The sequence below is a fragment of the Mixophyes fleayi genome, chromosome 9, assembly GCF_038048845.1.
Source record: "Mixophyes fleayi isolate aMixFle1 chromosome 9, aMixFle1.hap1, whole genome shotgun sequence".
Classification (NCBI taxonomy): Eukaryota; Metazoa; Chordata; class Amphibia; order Anura; family Limnodynastidae; genus Mixophyes; species Mixophyes fleayi.
In genome coordinates this window covers 31,690,321-31,707,345 of record NC_134410.1, presented here as the reverse complement: position 1 = coordinate 31,707,345, position 17,025 = coordinate 31,690,321, and the positions used below count along the sequence as shown (strand labels likewise).

The 17,025-nt window shown below is 38.3% G+C and overlaps 1 protein-coding gene across 1 annotated transcript in view; it reads left to right on the top strand.

Moving 5' to 3' along the window:
- Positions 1-435: 435 nt before the first annotated feature.
- IL13RA2 (interleukin 13 receptor subunit alpha 2) overlaps positions 436-17,025 on the top strand; it is a 38,834-nt gene continuing 22,244 nt past the window's right edge. Inside the window, exon 1 of the mRNA XM_075187207.1 lies at positions 436-545. The gene's annotated coding sequence lies outside the window, so the exon portion shown is untranslated. The remainder of the gene's footprint in view (positions 546-17,025) is intronic.

The following is a 17,025-nucleotide window of genomic DNA, read 5'->3' as shown; positions in this document are numbered from 1 at the left end:
TGGAAAGCGCAGTAGAGATTGACAGCACCACCAGGGAACATTAGCTCTTGAAACAAGTAAACTTGTAATCACCCGATAAGGAGGAGGAGTGGTGGGAAAACAGGAGTTTGTAATGAAATAGGTACTTTTACTTTATGTAAGAAGATGACGTTGCACCTGTTCCCATCAGTTATGCTTGTGCAACATTTCACCAGCCACACGTGAGCTTTATCTTAATTTGCAAATGAATGTGTGGGGACCTCTGTTTGCCAGTACTGACGCATACATCCTGCAAGAGAGAGTGAGTCTGAACCACATCTGTGTGTTTGACTCAAGCGTCTATGCAATTAGAAGTTACAAAATAATCTACACTAGATTATATTATTAACATGATTCAGGTTTATGACTCATGGAGTTTACTCATGTAGAATAATTATATTGTTTGTGTGCCAATGATTGGCTGCTCTCCTCTGACCACACCCCTCTTATGCTCAATACTTAATCTGTTCTAGTACTGCAGTTTGTCAGCAAGTACAACATTCTGGATGCTGAGAGAATATCACTTGGTAAGTGTAATATTGTAGTGTAATTCATAGGAAATAGTACAGTCTACTGAAATGTTATTGCCTTTTAGAACAGAAATATGAGTAGAGTAACAGGAATGTTTCTCATAGATGTCAACAACATGTGGGACTAAATGCTGTAGGTTACATTAGATATAAGTTTGTGCATGTCATAAAATCAGTTTTATTTTTTTTGATCAACAATATTCTGCAAGTATTGGTTGGAGACAACATATATATAATTATGTATACATTATTGAGTGGGCATATTACTGACAATTATGTCTTAGGGTTATATATAATTTTGTTTCACTGTAATTATGTTTTAATTTTGTATTAGTAGTCGTAGTAATAAGACATATGTTAATATTTCTCCCTGGTACTCTTGTGATTTGTTGAGATTCATTCACAAAACAAAAATGCCTTTTGGATGATTAAATACATAGGTAAAAGTTCCTTCTCATTATGTTCAATTAATTATTGTAGTGTGCATGATATTGCAATTAACAAATAAGTCATTTGGAACTTTTTTTGCAGTTTCATTGCTATTTGATAATTGAAAAAAATTAACAATAATTAGAATATAAACATTTCTGACGTATCTTTATACTTGAAATTTGCTTTAATTTCGGTAGTGCTTTACAGAGTTTTCAATTTCAGTAAGTGTTTGAAATATTATCAAGTTTAAAAGATACATTTTAGATAGATGCACTAAGTGATTCACACAATATTTACATTTAACCCATCACATTTTTCTAACTTTCTAGGTTAAGATTAAATTATTGTATGTATTTAATATTATGGAAAAGTAAGCAGGTGTTTTGAATAAACAATCTGTTAATTACCCTTTAATTACTTGAACTACATTTTTTTCCAATATGTTTTATCAATTATGGAACACTACGCTTCTCTGAGATATGTCGCACAGTGTTCCTTCATAGTTGTGCATTCTGGAAAAGAAAATAGTTAAAAGGTTAATCTAATTAGAAATCCACCTGAAGGGCTGCATTCAGCATCTGATGTTCACTGCAACAATGAACATTTTTCCTCTAACAAGTTTTAATTAGAAATGCTCACTGACTCCCGTGAAGTGGTTTGGGTTTGGTTTTGGTTTTGGTTTTGGATCTGGATTAGCTTCATCTTTTGGTTTTGGTTTTGGCAAAACCACCCTTGTGTGTTTTGGTTTTGGATTTTTTAGGAAAAATCCTAAAATATGCTAAAATCACATATTTTTGCTCTTTTTTTGTTCCTACATTATTATTAACCTCAATAACACTAATTTCAAGTCATTTGCAGTCAATTTTGACCATCTCACAGAGCACAATATTATTTTCATACACTTTCGGACAAATACTGCAGCGACCTGGCTGGATGGTAAGCGACAGAGCAATGACACAAACACACGGCAGTTCCTAGCACATTGACACATTGGCACACAGCAGTGGCAGAAAAGAAAAATGGGGTTCCGCCCGCCCTCCCACCCTCCGTTATTTTGGATCTTAAAAAGGAATCCAAAACTCGAGAGATCCAAGATCCAACGATGTCACAATGACGTTTTGCCTCGTTTTCGATTCCGAGGGCGCGCAAGAGTACCGAGCCCGGCTCGGGTGTGTTCGGTTCTTGAGGAACCGAGTCTGAGCATCTCTAGTTTTAATAGTGTTAACCTCTTCCTGAACACTCTGTTCCAACGTTTGTTGTTTAATTTCTTGTGCAATTGCTATAGTGTGTGTGATGATACAGTATGCATGGTAAAATGATCTTCAAATGTAATCAAGGATCTGCGTGAATTGAAATCTTAACATACCATGTAAGAAATTTTTGGGGATTATTTTTGTATTAATGTGTAATTTATATTTCTGTTAAAATGTAATAGAATATAAATATTTATTATTCAATTTTCATGTGGCATAATTGTATTTCTAAGCTGAGTGATAGTTTAAAATGAGTTTCTAGTCTCTTGTCTAAGTTAAATAAAGGATTATAGGCAACATAGTGAGTGTGGTTTTATCTTGGGGTTTATTTGTATTTATTTAGAACAGTATTATGTGGAAGCATAAAATGTGATAACACGGCAGATGTGGCGATATAGCCATTGCAGGGGATACTTCTGAACAAGTGTGGGGGGCACTGCACAAGCTGTCTGAGCTTTCAGTTCCAGAACTGAATTCCTAAATGGGGGTTTACGAAATCTGCTCTGGCCCCATCACATGCTCATGATATCATTACAAAGGCCTACAGAGGGGCTGCACACATCACTCTGCCCCCCCCCCCAGGTCCAGGGGTCTCATATGTTACACATGACCACCCATTTCCTAACCAAAAAATTGCATTAATTAGAGAAGGAACCCTTATATTCCTCAATTCCTCATCTAGGTGAATAGCTGTATTCCTTGCCTAGACATACATAGGCTATAGATATAGCTATAAATCACATGTTATAAAATTCATTTGAAATTGATTTGTGCAGAAAACAAACCTCCCTATGGCCACACCTTTATAGAACATTGATACCCAACATTGCTAGGTATATAAATACATATTACACAGAAATTACCCATTACCCCTTAGACATATTTCTCAGAATTGCCTACCCCCCACTACCAAATGTATCATCATCATCATCATCACCATTTATTTATATAGCGCCACTAATTCTGCAGAGCTGTATGGAGAACTCACTCACATTAGTCCCTGCCCCATTGGAGCTTACAGTCTAAATTCCCTAACACACACACACGCACACACACAGACACACAGACAGACACACTTTGGAGTGTGGGAGGAAACCGGAGCACCCAGAGGAAACCCACACAAACACGGGGAGAACATACACACTCCTCACAGATAAGGCCATAGTCGGGAATTGAACTCATGACCCCAGTGCTGTGAGGCAGAAGTGCTAACCACTTAGCCACCGTGTTGCCCATAAATGTTATTTATTGTTTTATTTATAAATGTTTTTTTGCTAAGAAGAAATACATTGAGAGTTATTTGTTGTCCTGAGCAAATCATACACATATTTTCTGGCTATAAAGAAAGGTAATTATGCATTACAAATATACGCATGGTTATAATATGATATAAAAGATCTTTTGAAATTTCTTGGCTTGTGGTGTCCGGTAGACAATTGTTGAGCAACAGAGTTATTAAATTTGGAAACCATTTACAGGCTGCAGGATCTAAGAGGATAAATGTTGTTTGCTTCAGGGGTAAGAAGTCTGGACACATAGTTGGGCAACTTTAAGCATGTTGCTTACATGCAGACTAAACAAAAAAGTTTGTGATATCCAGGACCTTGTCCTCAGTCTCTCCAGAGCATGACTCCTACTCTGACTCATCCTGACCGACCATGACAGAAATTATGATGCAAGTGTAGGTTCACACTATTAGCAGAACTGAAAAATTAGATCTTTCAGCTTGGATCCCGCACATGATGCCCAGAAAAAGAAAACAGACGACATATGCAGCTATCAAGAATTCACCAAAACGAGAACACAAATATTAAGTCTGAACTTGATACTCTCAAAGAACAGAAAATTGTTCAAGGAGAAATAATATACAATTTAAGAGTGTTCCAGAGACAGTTACATCACATGATCTCCCAATATACTTAGAAGCACAATTTACGTTCTTAGTTCCAGAACCAGATATGAATGACTTGCTTCTGGACTGTGCTCACAGCACCCTCAAACCTAAACCCCTGCCTAATTAACCTACATGTGACATATTAGTGCTCTTCCACAACTATAGAATGAAAGAGAAATTCATCAACAAAGTCACACATGTCCATTTCCTACTGTGAAACGCAGACGTTTACTTTTCAAGACTTATCACCTACAACATTGAAAAAGGTGAGGGATCTCATGAAGTCCACAGAGTCCTTTGATCTCATCGATTACAGATGGTGTTTCCCCTTTCAACTGTCATTCACAAATGCTAGCAAACTCTTCTTTATAAAAACACTGGATCACGTCATCTCCATTCTTCAAAAACTGAACATTGTCGAGATGGCTGTCTGTATGCAATTTTATCATCTAAGACTAAGAAAAGACCACCTCCATCCAAATGGTCAAAAGCTTGACTGTTTATAAATGTCCAACCGACTTTCTGAGACTCTAATCCACCAAATATTTAAGGTTTGTTTCTGACTTACTACCCTAAATCGTGTTCTCATGCTCCATATAAATATCTGTTGGGTTTAAATATTTACTGAAATATGGTTGGCCCACAGGAACTGGTAATCTGGATTTAACTTTTATTTCCTTGAGTTCTATTGGAGAATATATTCGCCTGATTCCCAGTTTTGCAGGACTCCTAATCTTAACAGCTCATTCAAGTTTGAGATGGGAGAGTAACTAACAGAATTGACAGTTCAGTTTCATTCTCTCTCCCATTATGTTCATTAAAATGTTGTCATAGGTTTATGATTGGGTGTTTTCCTGCCCTCCTGGTATCCAGTTTACTCATGCTGCCTCCTTACACTGGACACCACAAAGAAACGTCCACATTGCCGTTAATTTTGTTATACCAAATTTCTTATGTCTGGACTTTCCCCCTTCTTAGAATGCTTGTCTTCTCTGTTTTCCTTACCTTTCTCCCTTGGGGCTTGCATTCACTGATAAATTTTCCCTGTTTTTTTGCCCTCCATGACTTTGAAAATGTTATCTCTTAATGTCAACGGCCTTAATTCTCCTACCAAATGCACAATAGCTCTTCAGCACTTTAAACGTCGCTGTGCAGATAGTGATTGGTCTATTCCCCAAATACTGGTCAGATTGCTTTCCTCAAACTTTTCAACCAATTATCTAGCTTAACTCGGGGTCAAATCATCTGAGGTGGCAACTTTAGGTGTCTCATCCTAGGTGGAAAACAAGACCATTGCAGCATCTCCTCCTCCTGGCTCTTCCAGAGAACCTAAAAAACTCTCAGTGCTCTTGAAATTATACAACTTATACGGTGCTTGGGTCATCTTGCACCCCACGAGCAAACAATATACCCACATTCCCTTAGCTCCATGGAAAGTCCACATGGCCATTATCCGTAGTACTCTAATCAGCCACAGTTCAGCTAGGAAAAAACTGAACTGACATGCATAAATAAATTAGAATCACAAGTCGCTTTCCTCATGACCTTATATGAAAGATACAGAAAAGCCACCTTAAATTTGCGACACTCAGGGGTCATCTCAATCAGATTTAGTCTAAAAAAGCTGCTAAAACTATGCAGTGGCTCCAGCAAAAGGTTTACAATAAGAGGGAAACAACAGACTCAGCTCAAAAATTAAGAGAGAAACAAACCAGAAATCACATTCCATTAAGACCAGTATTGGCGACCTCATATTTGATTTGAAAAAAATTGCTCTTTCCTTTAGAAACTATTATGTTTCACTGTGTCGTAACAACTTGCCTTCTCCTTTACAAACACTTCTCCTTTAAATCCACGGATCAAACAATTCTTACAATTGATCCCACTCCCCAATTTGTCTTCCGTGTAAAGTGATTTCTTAAAGGAAGATATATTGACAAAGAAATTAAACAACCTGTGAAAGTGCTTCAGACCTTAATCCGCATGTACTCACTGCTATATACTATAAAATATTCTTAACTTCCCTCATACTCATGTTATTGGGGCTATTCAATTCTGTCCTCCCAGATTTGATCCTCTTACCACAACAGGGAAATTAATGTGCCATAGATCTTATATGTATCTCTAATGAGTGCAAAAACTCCCAACCTTGTTGCTAGCTCTTTACACAGAAAAGGTGTTCGACAGGGTTGGATGGCCATATTCATCAAACATTGTCAGATATGGGCATGAGGGGCCCCTTCTTCAGAGGCATAGCCTCACTATACTTCAACCCCACCACATCTGTTCTTAATAATGGCTTTAAATCTTCTTCCTTTCAGATACACATCAACACTAGACAGGGCTGTCCCCTGTGGCCCTTAATCTTTGATGATAAAGCCTTTAGCTGTAAAACTTTGCCAAAATCCTGATATAACCTGCATCAGAGTTGGCAAGTCAGAAAACAAGGTCTCTCTTTAATGCAAGTGATATCTTGATGTCTATTACCTGTTTCCTCCCCAACCTCCTATGTGACTTGCACCTCTTTGGCGAAATATCTACTTATAATATCAACTGAAATTAATCTGAATTTTTAACCTCCCCCGACACAGATTTCTTCACTGAAGATGAATATCCTCCCATGCAATTTCTACCACTTCCAGCCCCCCCGGAGCAGAGTTCCTGCCAGCAACTAACTATTTAATATATCAGGTCTTCCAGGAAACACAGAATCTGTATGGCTATCCTGCACAAACCGATCTGGGAAGGAGGTATTAAAGAGCAACACACCTATCCCAATGTGTGGAGTACACTCTCCACCTCAAAGAGTTACGTCTCCAATATATTTTTTCCTCTCTGTTATGGCTCAAACCCCAACACAGATCTACACAAACTAATCCCTACTGTAGCCTTCCCTATGACAATCTGGAACCGTACCACTACCATGTATGACCTAATATGTGATACACATCACATGACCCCAATTTGGAATAATCCCCAATTTCTCCCAGGCTTGAATCCTCTCTGTTTCCCAGATTGGATTAGACATGACATCAGATCCCTATCTGATCTATCCCAACTATGATATTTGCTGTGTTTTGAGGACATCCAATTGAGATGTAAAGTTTCCAACTCTTGTATTTATCAATATCTTCAGCTCAGGCATTTTACAACTTTAGTCGACTCCCTTCCTAAGGTCCATCCCTTATATTAACCCTGTATTACCTGATTCTCGAGCATAACCGTCCTCCTAAAGACACACACGCGCTCAAATGGAAGGAGGACATTCGGTAATGTCTCATCCCTGAAACCTGGGAAGAGATCAGATCTAATCTCTCTAAAGTGTCCAATTTGCATCAAAGTCAGTGAGAACAGCCATAAAACAATTTACCAGTCGTACCTTGTTCCTCAAAAGAGATCTTTCCAAATATTTCCCCTCTTTGTTGGCGTCATTGTGGCCATAAAGGCACCTTTTCCCATGTATGATGTCACTGCCCGAAAATGGCTTGATTATGGAAAGAGCTTCCACCTCCCTGGTTCTCTGTCTTATTCAATATAATCTTGTAACAAGTTTGATATCTCTAGATATACACAGAGATTAATATCGCACATATTAAGTACAACTAAATGCCAGATCACACTTTACTGGAAAAATCTACCCTCTTTACTTTATTTCCTATCTGAACCTGGCAGGTCTATCTCATGGAATACATTTATAGTATTATTTATAATTTGCCCAACAAATTCACATATACCTGGAATCCTTCAACTAAACACTATAGGGCCGCCCCTCTCCTGCAAGATTAAATCTTTACTTCTTTCTTTGATAAAAATTCAGTTCTCTATTGCAACTCCCACATCCTCTATTCAATCCCTTCTTCACATCCCTATTTTTTGTAATAAAAGATACATATTTGCTTTGTTTATGATTGGTAATCTGCAATAAATGTGTACCTCGAACTTCCCCTCCCTCATTTTAAATTCTGTACCTCCTTGTTTGTAAAGTTTTACAATTAATAAAAGTAATAATAAAAAATGTAGCTAAATTTGAGAAAGTCAAACAGGTTTATGTCCGTTTGACCATGTTTGAGCTGAATAGCAAAGATCCTCGAACATGTTCAAGTTTAAATTGATACATTGTAACTGTTTTTAATGCCCAAAACTCTAATGCAGAGGGTGAACTTTGCACTACGGAAACAGTAGGAATGAAAAAAAAATGTTACATGCTCTTTAATCCTTTCAAAATATTATTTACATTTTACAAATAAAAGTATTTAAAACACTAAATAAAATGTAAATAGTGAAGAGAACCACAAATAGAACCTTTGAACGCTAACTGTGTAGGCAAACTGCAAATGGTGAATGCGAGGAGTAGATTTCGAAATACAAACTTGAATCATTGTTAATTGGTGATTGTACATCAAATATTTTTGTGGCTATTAAACTGGGTCAAAATGGTTGTGCATCTCTATTGATATCAAAGGTGCTCTGACTCAAGCAAGTATTAGACAAATAGGAGTGATGCATTTAAACATGGGTCTATAGAGCCATCAAATAAGTTACCATTTGTTTTGAGAGCAGAATTATTATAAAGGTAAAGTTGACAAAATGACAAATAGACCTCCCTAAGGTCATCAAAAAACTGATAGTACCTTTATATATATATATATATATATATATATATATATATATATATATATATATATATATATGGATTAATCTAAACCCCTATAACCAATTTGCTCACTTTACAGTAGGTATAAGGAAGAAACAAACTGTTTGTCATTTGTTATATTTAATATTTATTTACACTACAGGTAATATCTGTGACTTCTTTAAATTCGAATAGAATGTATACATCAAGTATGATGACTTTGATACTTTAAAGGTTTTCTAATTTAAAATAAATTGTTTAAACTTACCTACTCCCTGCTAGAATGTCGGCTGAGGTTTCTCTACTAGGACTCCTACCAGTTACTCAATGAAACAGGGTCACACTTTTATAGGTGCTAACTGTCCTTAATTCCCAGGGACACACATAAGTTTTATTGTGCATATAGTATATTTATTTTTTCAATATTTTAACATCTCTTCTTTCTCTCTTGGCTTTATAAGTTACTTATCGAAGAGGAGTAGTTGAAATGCAAAAAAAAGTGTGGTATAAGCAAAATGAAGAAACATGATATTATGAAGATTGTAGTGCTCCAAGATACACCGTGAAGTGTTGTTTGTGATGTACTTACATGCGCTGACTGTGAAGCATTGACACTGTTTAAAAAAGTTATTAACTATGCGCTTACAATTAATAGAAGCCTCCGATGTCCACAATTTTATTTCTTAACCCAACGGGCCTGATTCATCAAGGCACGCATACTGAATGCAAAATGGGTTCGTTTTAAAACGCATGGAATTCGGGCCTATACACACCCGAATTCAACAAGGAGCAGAAGATACGGGCGGTGATGAATTCGGGTGTATGTCTACTCAGCTCTACTGCACAAGATACTGAAGGATACGTCCAATACCTATGTGGAATGTAAATCTGCAAAGAACATGCAAAAAGAACAATCTATGTCCTCTGTGGACAATAACGAAAAAACAGTTAAAAAGGAAAATATATATATATATATATATATATATATATTTCCCTATGAAATACATTTATTGGGATTTCTTAATGTCTACTGAACATACAATACATTTTTACAGTTGCTCCTGACTGCAAACACGTTATAGCATGTATACAAGACAGTCATCACTAGTACTCTGGACTTAGACTAGACCTGTAGCTGGAGCAAGAGATAAAGCAGAAGAACAAGTAACTTTGAGATGCCCAATGCTTGAATCGGACATGGCAGCGTGCACTCGAGTTTGGCATGCCCTTACTGTACATTGACTATGGGCACACGTCACTTCCTCACCCCGTACCCTCTAGGAATTTGTAAGCTGTAGTAGGTGTCTTTTGGGTACAAAAATGATTTGAATGTTGCTGCTTTTAGCTGTGCATGGTCCGGTTCTGGGTGAGTGATTTTGGGTACAATATGCTCAAAATCGGCAGATACGTGCCTTGATGAATCAAATTAACGCCGGAAAATTATGTTTGCACGTTTTTTTCTCGTTCATTGCTGTTACAGGTATTTTATTATTGATTTAAAGGATCAAATGGCAGCAATGAAATATGTGGTATGGACAAAAAAGAAAATATTTATATAGATCAGTAAAATATATATCGACAGCAGCGCTTTATATGAATGATACACAGCATGGCATTAATAACCATGACATTTCTCAGTATGATTAATGATAACGATAGGCTTTAGAGAGAGAATAAAGCTTATCCGATGTAATGAATACTCATCAATTTCTAAAAATGGCAGGACTCGTTACACTGTTTACTTGGATATAATGGAAGGAATAATCCTTCACAAACATAAAACCGTGAAACAATGTTTGCACTGTGCCTTCCCATCATAGATGACTCCCATTATACTAGAGCTTGATTCCTTTGAACAAATTATCTTTCCATTTACTGTACTAATCAAAGTGGAATGAGTTTGTTTCCTGTTCCTGTTTCCTTGTAATTTTTACAATAAAACTTATTCTTGTTTACCTGGAACCCGTTCTTTAAGTTTGCAATGCTAAAATTGAATTCTCAAACTCTTTTGGATTGCCTTTATAATGTCTGTTGTAAAGACAATCCAGACATTGCAAGAGAGTTGCAGAGAAATAATTAAGCATGTCCAACAGAAAAATTATTAGCCCATTGATAACAATTTTTCCATTGTGCATGCTTAATTAATTAATTCTGTGATATTTGAACTATAGTTATCTGTTATGAAATGAAGAAATGTAACAATGTAGCATTGTACAGTACATGAGTAATATATGCTTAGAAACAATTGATTGAATAGTAGTTTATTTATCAAGTTTGTCTTTCTCTGATGCATATAATGTAGAACGCCCATAAATATATACTCATGTGAAGCAATGTTGTAAGAAAGGAAACTGAAACATACGTCACTTAAAATAAAGGCTTAAAGGCATACCTAACAGCCCCTTATGGTCAAAATTTATATGAAGCTAAATGAAACATATATGTGGGCCAAAGGAGCAAAATTACAAGTTTAAAGCAAACACCTAAAAGCGAAGAGAAGATTAGCTCCTAGACAAACCAAGTTGCGATCTAAGGAGTACAAATGCATTTATTTATTTTTTACTTTCAGGGAAAATACTAGGCTTTTTTAGCATGTAGTACACACATATTGCACAGCTTTATTTTTATACTGCATTTTAGAGTTGCGCTAGGACACGCCCCCTAACAACCCTAAATCGGTCTGTATATTTTACATTTGCCCCACCCCTGCAGTGCAACATGGTTTTGTCACGGTGTAAAATTACTTCTTTTTTTGCTTTGCTCCTAACCCTCAATGAGACCCTACCTGTATAAAAAAGAGGTGTAGGCATATTCATCTATCCTGGACAGCTCTAAGTACCTTTTTGAGTGTTTTTTGAGATTGAGATTAAGCATTTTTTTTAATGCGTGCCTTTTGGGGATGTCATTTACTCTTGTTATATCAACAGGAACTAATACCTCATGTTTTCATTTTGTGAGGCAGAAGTGCTAACCACTAAGCCACTGTGCTGCCCATGATATGGGATATACTAGGATATATGGGATATACTGAGCACGGGCTTATTGCCAATGAGCTTGTACCATATATAATATGGGATATACTGAGCGCTGTCTTAATGCCATGCAGCTGGTACCATATATAATATGGGATATACTAAGCGTGGGCTTATTGCCATGCAGCTGGTACCATATATAACATGGGATATACCGAGCGCGGGCTTATTGCCATGCAGCTGGTACCATGTATAACATGGGATATACCGAACGCAGGCTTATTTTTTCTCAGGCACTATAGTTCACTGTAGTACATATTGCATAAATCTTCTTTCTCAACAAGGGGAAGCAAAAACACACTAGAACTATACCTGTACTTTATATAAGACTTAGGAGCGAATTCCGACCCAATGTTTCTAATTAACCCAGACCCACTAACATTTGCTCTTGCAGTCAGGAGCACTAGCAGTGTGGTGCGCTTCTTTTGACGCTGCCTACTCTGCTTACTTGCTTTCTCTGTTAGCAACTCATTGGGGCAAATGGAGTGTCTACTGTAAGCACTCATTAACTACTGCATTTCATATGCGATCACCTTTGACATGCGGTGTCACTGGTGTTTACTGCAACACTAGTGGGTAAGAAAACTAAGGAGTTAAGTTGGTATCATATGGACTAAAGGTGTCACTGCAGCAGGTGATTGGAACAAGGTAGGTTATGAGGACTGACAAAATGAACTTACCCTTTTAATTATTGAGGGGAGTGGACTAAATGCTGTATTGATCTGTGCTTAGTAATCATTCATTTACCCCTTTGAGGTCCACCTATAAAACTTTAGTGGAAAATTACTTTAGTCAATGATGGAGTAGCTGTGAATACATGAATCCATACAAATATGCAGGGCCGGTGTAAGGATTCTAGGCGCCCTAGGCAAACGATCAACCTACCGCCCCCCAATACCAACAACCTCACACACTTGACTTTTTTTAAATAAAAATAGTAACTCGCCTCCTCCTGGCTAGCAGGTAAGGCTGAAGTCCAGGTGCACTGATGTCTGATGCAGAATACTGTGCTAGAAGGGGGGAGTTTGCAAATGTTAGAATTCGAAACAAAGCAAAATAAAAATTGTGACAATAAGCCAACAACAGCCCCAACATTCTCCACACACATTACACCAATGCCACCACCACTCCTCTCCCCACACATTACACCAATGCCACCACAACTCCTCTCCTCACACATGACATCAATACCACTCACACCCCTCTCCCTACACATTACACCAATACCACTCACACCCCTCTCCCTACACATTACACCAATGTCACCACCACTCCTCTCCCCACACATTACACTAATACCACTCACACCCCTCTCCCCACACATTACACCAATACCACTCACACCCCTCTCCCTACACATTACACCAATACCACTCACACCCCTCTCCCTACACATTACACCAATGTCACCACCACTCCTCTCCCCACACATTACACTAATACCACTCACACCCCTCTCCCCACACATTACACCAATACCACTCACACCCCTCTCCTTACACATTACACCAATACCACCACCACTCCTCTCCCCACACATTACAACAATACCACTCACACCCCTCTCCCCACACATTACATGCAGGGGCTGGCTGGCAAATTTTAGTCTGGGGGGCAAGCACACAGCCACGGTCCATCATAAGTATCATCATCATCATTTATTTATATATAGCACCACTGATTCTGCAGCGCTGTACAGAGAACTCATTCACATCAGTCCCTGCCCCATTGGAGCTAACAGTCTAAATTACTTAACATACAGAAACACACAGACAGACAGACAGACAGACAGACAGAGAGAGGGAGAGAGACTAGGGTCAATTTTTGATAGCTGCCAATTAGCCTACTAGTATGTTTTTGGAATGTGGGAGGAAACCGGAGCACCCGGTCGAAACCCAGGCAAACACAGGGAGAACATACAAACTCCACACAGATAAGGCCATGGTCGGGAATTGAACTCATGACCTCAGCGCTGTGAGGCAGAAATGCTAACCATTTGCCACCGTAACCCCCAAATCCTCATAAAAAACCCTTGATGATAGTCAATCCCCCTCATAATAATCCTTAACATCCTCATCAATCATTCCCTTCATCCTGTAATTAACTTCCTCAAAATCATTAAACCTCTCATCATCATAATAATCTCTTTATCAATATTAACCTCCCCAACATTACAAATTAACCACATTATAAGCATTAACTACCACATCACCCCCCCAATAATTAATGACTTTAGCCTCATTAACCCCTTCAACATTATTAACCCCAAATCACCATAATTAATTAACCCAAACATCGTTAAAAACTCCTTTTATTTTCAGTAACCTTCTTAATTATTACCTCCCACAGCCCCATCAAAAGTACCCAACTAAGATCATTAACCCCTCACCCTCATAAATAACTCCAAATCATTATGCCTAATCCCTTCAACATCAACTTCCCACCAAGAATATTAAATCCTCCCTCCATCCCCACTTATCTGCTGCAGCTTCCTCCTCCCTATAATAATAATCACATGTCACTTCCCCACTGAGTGATTTTCTCTCCTACAGCGCACCCTTCAGGCTGGAGGTTATATAGCTGCCTGTCAGCATGAGTAGCCAGTCCAGTTGAGCACCATGATAATAGCGCTAGAGCTACAAATATGCACTACTGCACATAGGTGCTGTGCTGCAATAATTATGATCTGTATAAATTACTCTCATGCTGTAAAGTGAATGATGATGACACAATGATACCTGGTAGTATTTTAACTCACTAAATCACTATCAAGTATATGGAACTAGACAGGAGACCCATAGTGCCCAGAGCTCAAATTCTATGTGTCTGTTTTTAAGCTGTTGAATGTATCTAACATGTATCTAACATTTACTTCCTACTGTCCTTGGTATTAGAGATTATGGGGCATATTCAATTGTTGGCGTTTTCCGCAGCGGAAAAAGTATTACCATTATTACGGCTCCCTGAGCCGCGAGCTGAAATCCAGCGTGAAATCTACCGTAATAACGCGCATTATTACTGTAATGACGATAATAGTGCGTGCTCCACGTTACTTTAGGCAGTAACGCCAACAATTGAATATGCCCCTATGTGACAGTAAAAGGAAGGAGACAAATGAAATATGTACATAACAAAACAATAAGCTGTTCTGAAAATAATGACTATTGTTATACATTTTGGTATTTTCTGATGTACTGTAATATACTTTTCAGCCCTCTTATTTGTTATTATTTATCAACAATTATTTGTATGGTGTCTTCTTATATTCAGTGCTTTACAGAGAATATGTATTATTCATATTAGTTTCTAATACTTTATTTTACCTCTCCATTTTCAGGGGAAGCTCCCTAGCCTAAATTGTACAATATTATATTTAAGTTATGCTATAGTTACAAAGTTAGTTATACTACGTAAACTAAAGGAAAGACATTTCTGAGAACAAATACTAATTATATACACTGAACAGTATCAATTTTCTAACTCTGTGTGCCAGATGTGTATTGTATATATTTAGACCACAGCAGAACACTTATAATTATGTATTATGGTGAGGTCGTGTTTGTAAGACTCACATAATTCAGCAATTAAAAATAGAGATACCAAAGGTTTGCTGAGGCCATGCAATCCTAATTTTAGGGGCATGTGGTCATTCTGGCGACAGTGAACCTGTTGATAGTTATACTGTTGACACCAGAATGGTGACGGTGTAAATGTTGGCAGATTCGCTCTGTTGTCATGTTTAAATGGTGTCATTGTTACTGTCGACAGTAATAATGTTGACACTCGCCACGTTGACATTCAAAGGGCAATGCCAGGGGCCAAGTGGAGGACCCACCGGCTGACCCACAGGCTGACAAAACAGTACAATAATACACAGTGATATACATTTTAAAAAAATAAAATAAAAAAAAACCTAGTGTTGTCAGTCTAGGCTGGTACTAGCAAAATTGAAGGAACAAAAAGCAGGACCCCCCCTGCCCCATGATACTAGAACCAGCACTAGGCTTTGCCAGCCGGGGCTGGTGGACCTATATCAGGGAAACGAGCAAAGTGAGGTCCCCCCGCCATAATAACAACCAGTCCCTGGTCAGCACGGAGCTGGATTCCCGAAGGGGTCTGCCAAAAAATGTGGGCCCCCCTAGTTACAAGACCCGTGCTTATAGCACTAAGGCTCTTCCGACACCCCTGTATGGTGGATGTGGGGTTATAAGATATATTTTTATAGTAAACAAACCATTTTATGTTGCCATACTACAGGTCCCAGCAAGCCCAGGCTGCCATTAACCCATGGGTGGCAGGGCATGCTGGCACTTGGAGAACCGCAAGTTCCAGCATGCTCTGGTGCCTAGGACCTGCTGGGACCTGCAGTGCACCAAGATAAAATGTAAATAAACCACACATACCTCGTTGCCAAAATAATTTTATTTCACAAAAAATAAAAACCCCAATAATACTCACCAACATCTAGGTTTTTCAGCTGTAATAATTCCCATTATCAATGCTTGTCCATAAAAAACCTAGCAAAATGAATCGCAGGATCTGTGAGTAAATGTTGCCAACAGGCTACTTCATCAGCAATTGGAACCCGTCGCACTGGTTGCTTGGGCTTAATCTTTCTTTTCTGCTTGTTGTAGATTAGGATTGCTGGGTAACTGGCATAAAGTCAACTCAGGAACTCCAGGCTAAATGCTGGACAGCTGGGAGACTATAGTGTGAGCTTTAATCTGTTGGTCGCAGGAACACAGCAGTGTAGGGAAAAGCATTGTTGCAGGTACAAGCAGGATCAATAGCAATTGTGATTTTGGCTCAGTTATAAGCTTGCATTAGTGCTTTTCCAAGTGCATACAAGAATGTACTGTTTACATGGGCTACTAGCGTTCCACTAACAAAGGTCTTCCGGTGGGTAGACCACCCTTAACAAATGCATGTAAACTTCTTTACCTGTCTACGATGGCCTGCCGAGACATTTTACATTAACTATAGTGACAGGGATATGTATTTGCTCCATAACCATCTGAAGCCATAAGTCAGGGGGCTCTTTTACCTCTCTGCACTAGTGCCCCTTAGTGTGGACTAGGAGATCTAATCTTTAGATCCCCATCCCAAACTTATTTCAGGCCTACAGTGTTTCATTACTGGGGTGTAGTACCACCCCCATGCCAAATTTGGCTCCAGGCGGTTTGGAGCCATATACCAGAGGTGTAGCTCAGAAGTATTAGCAAATGTAGCTCAC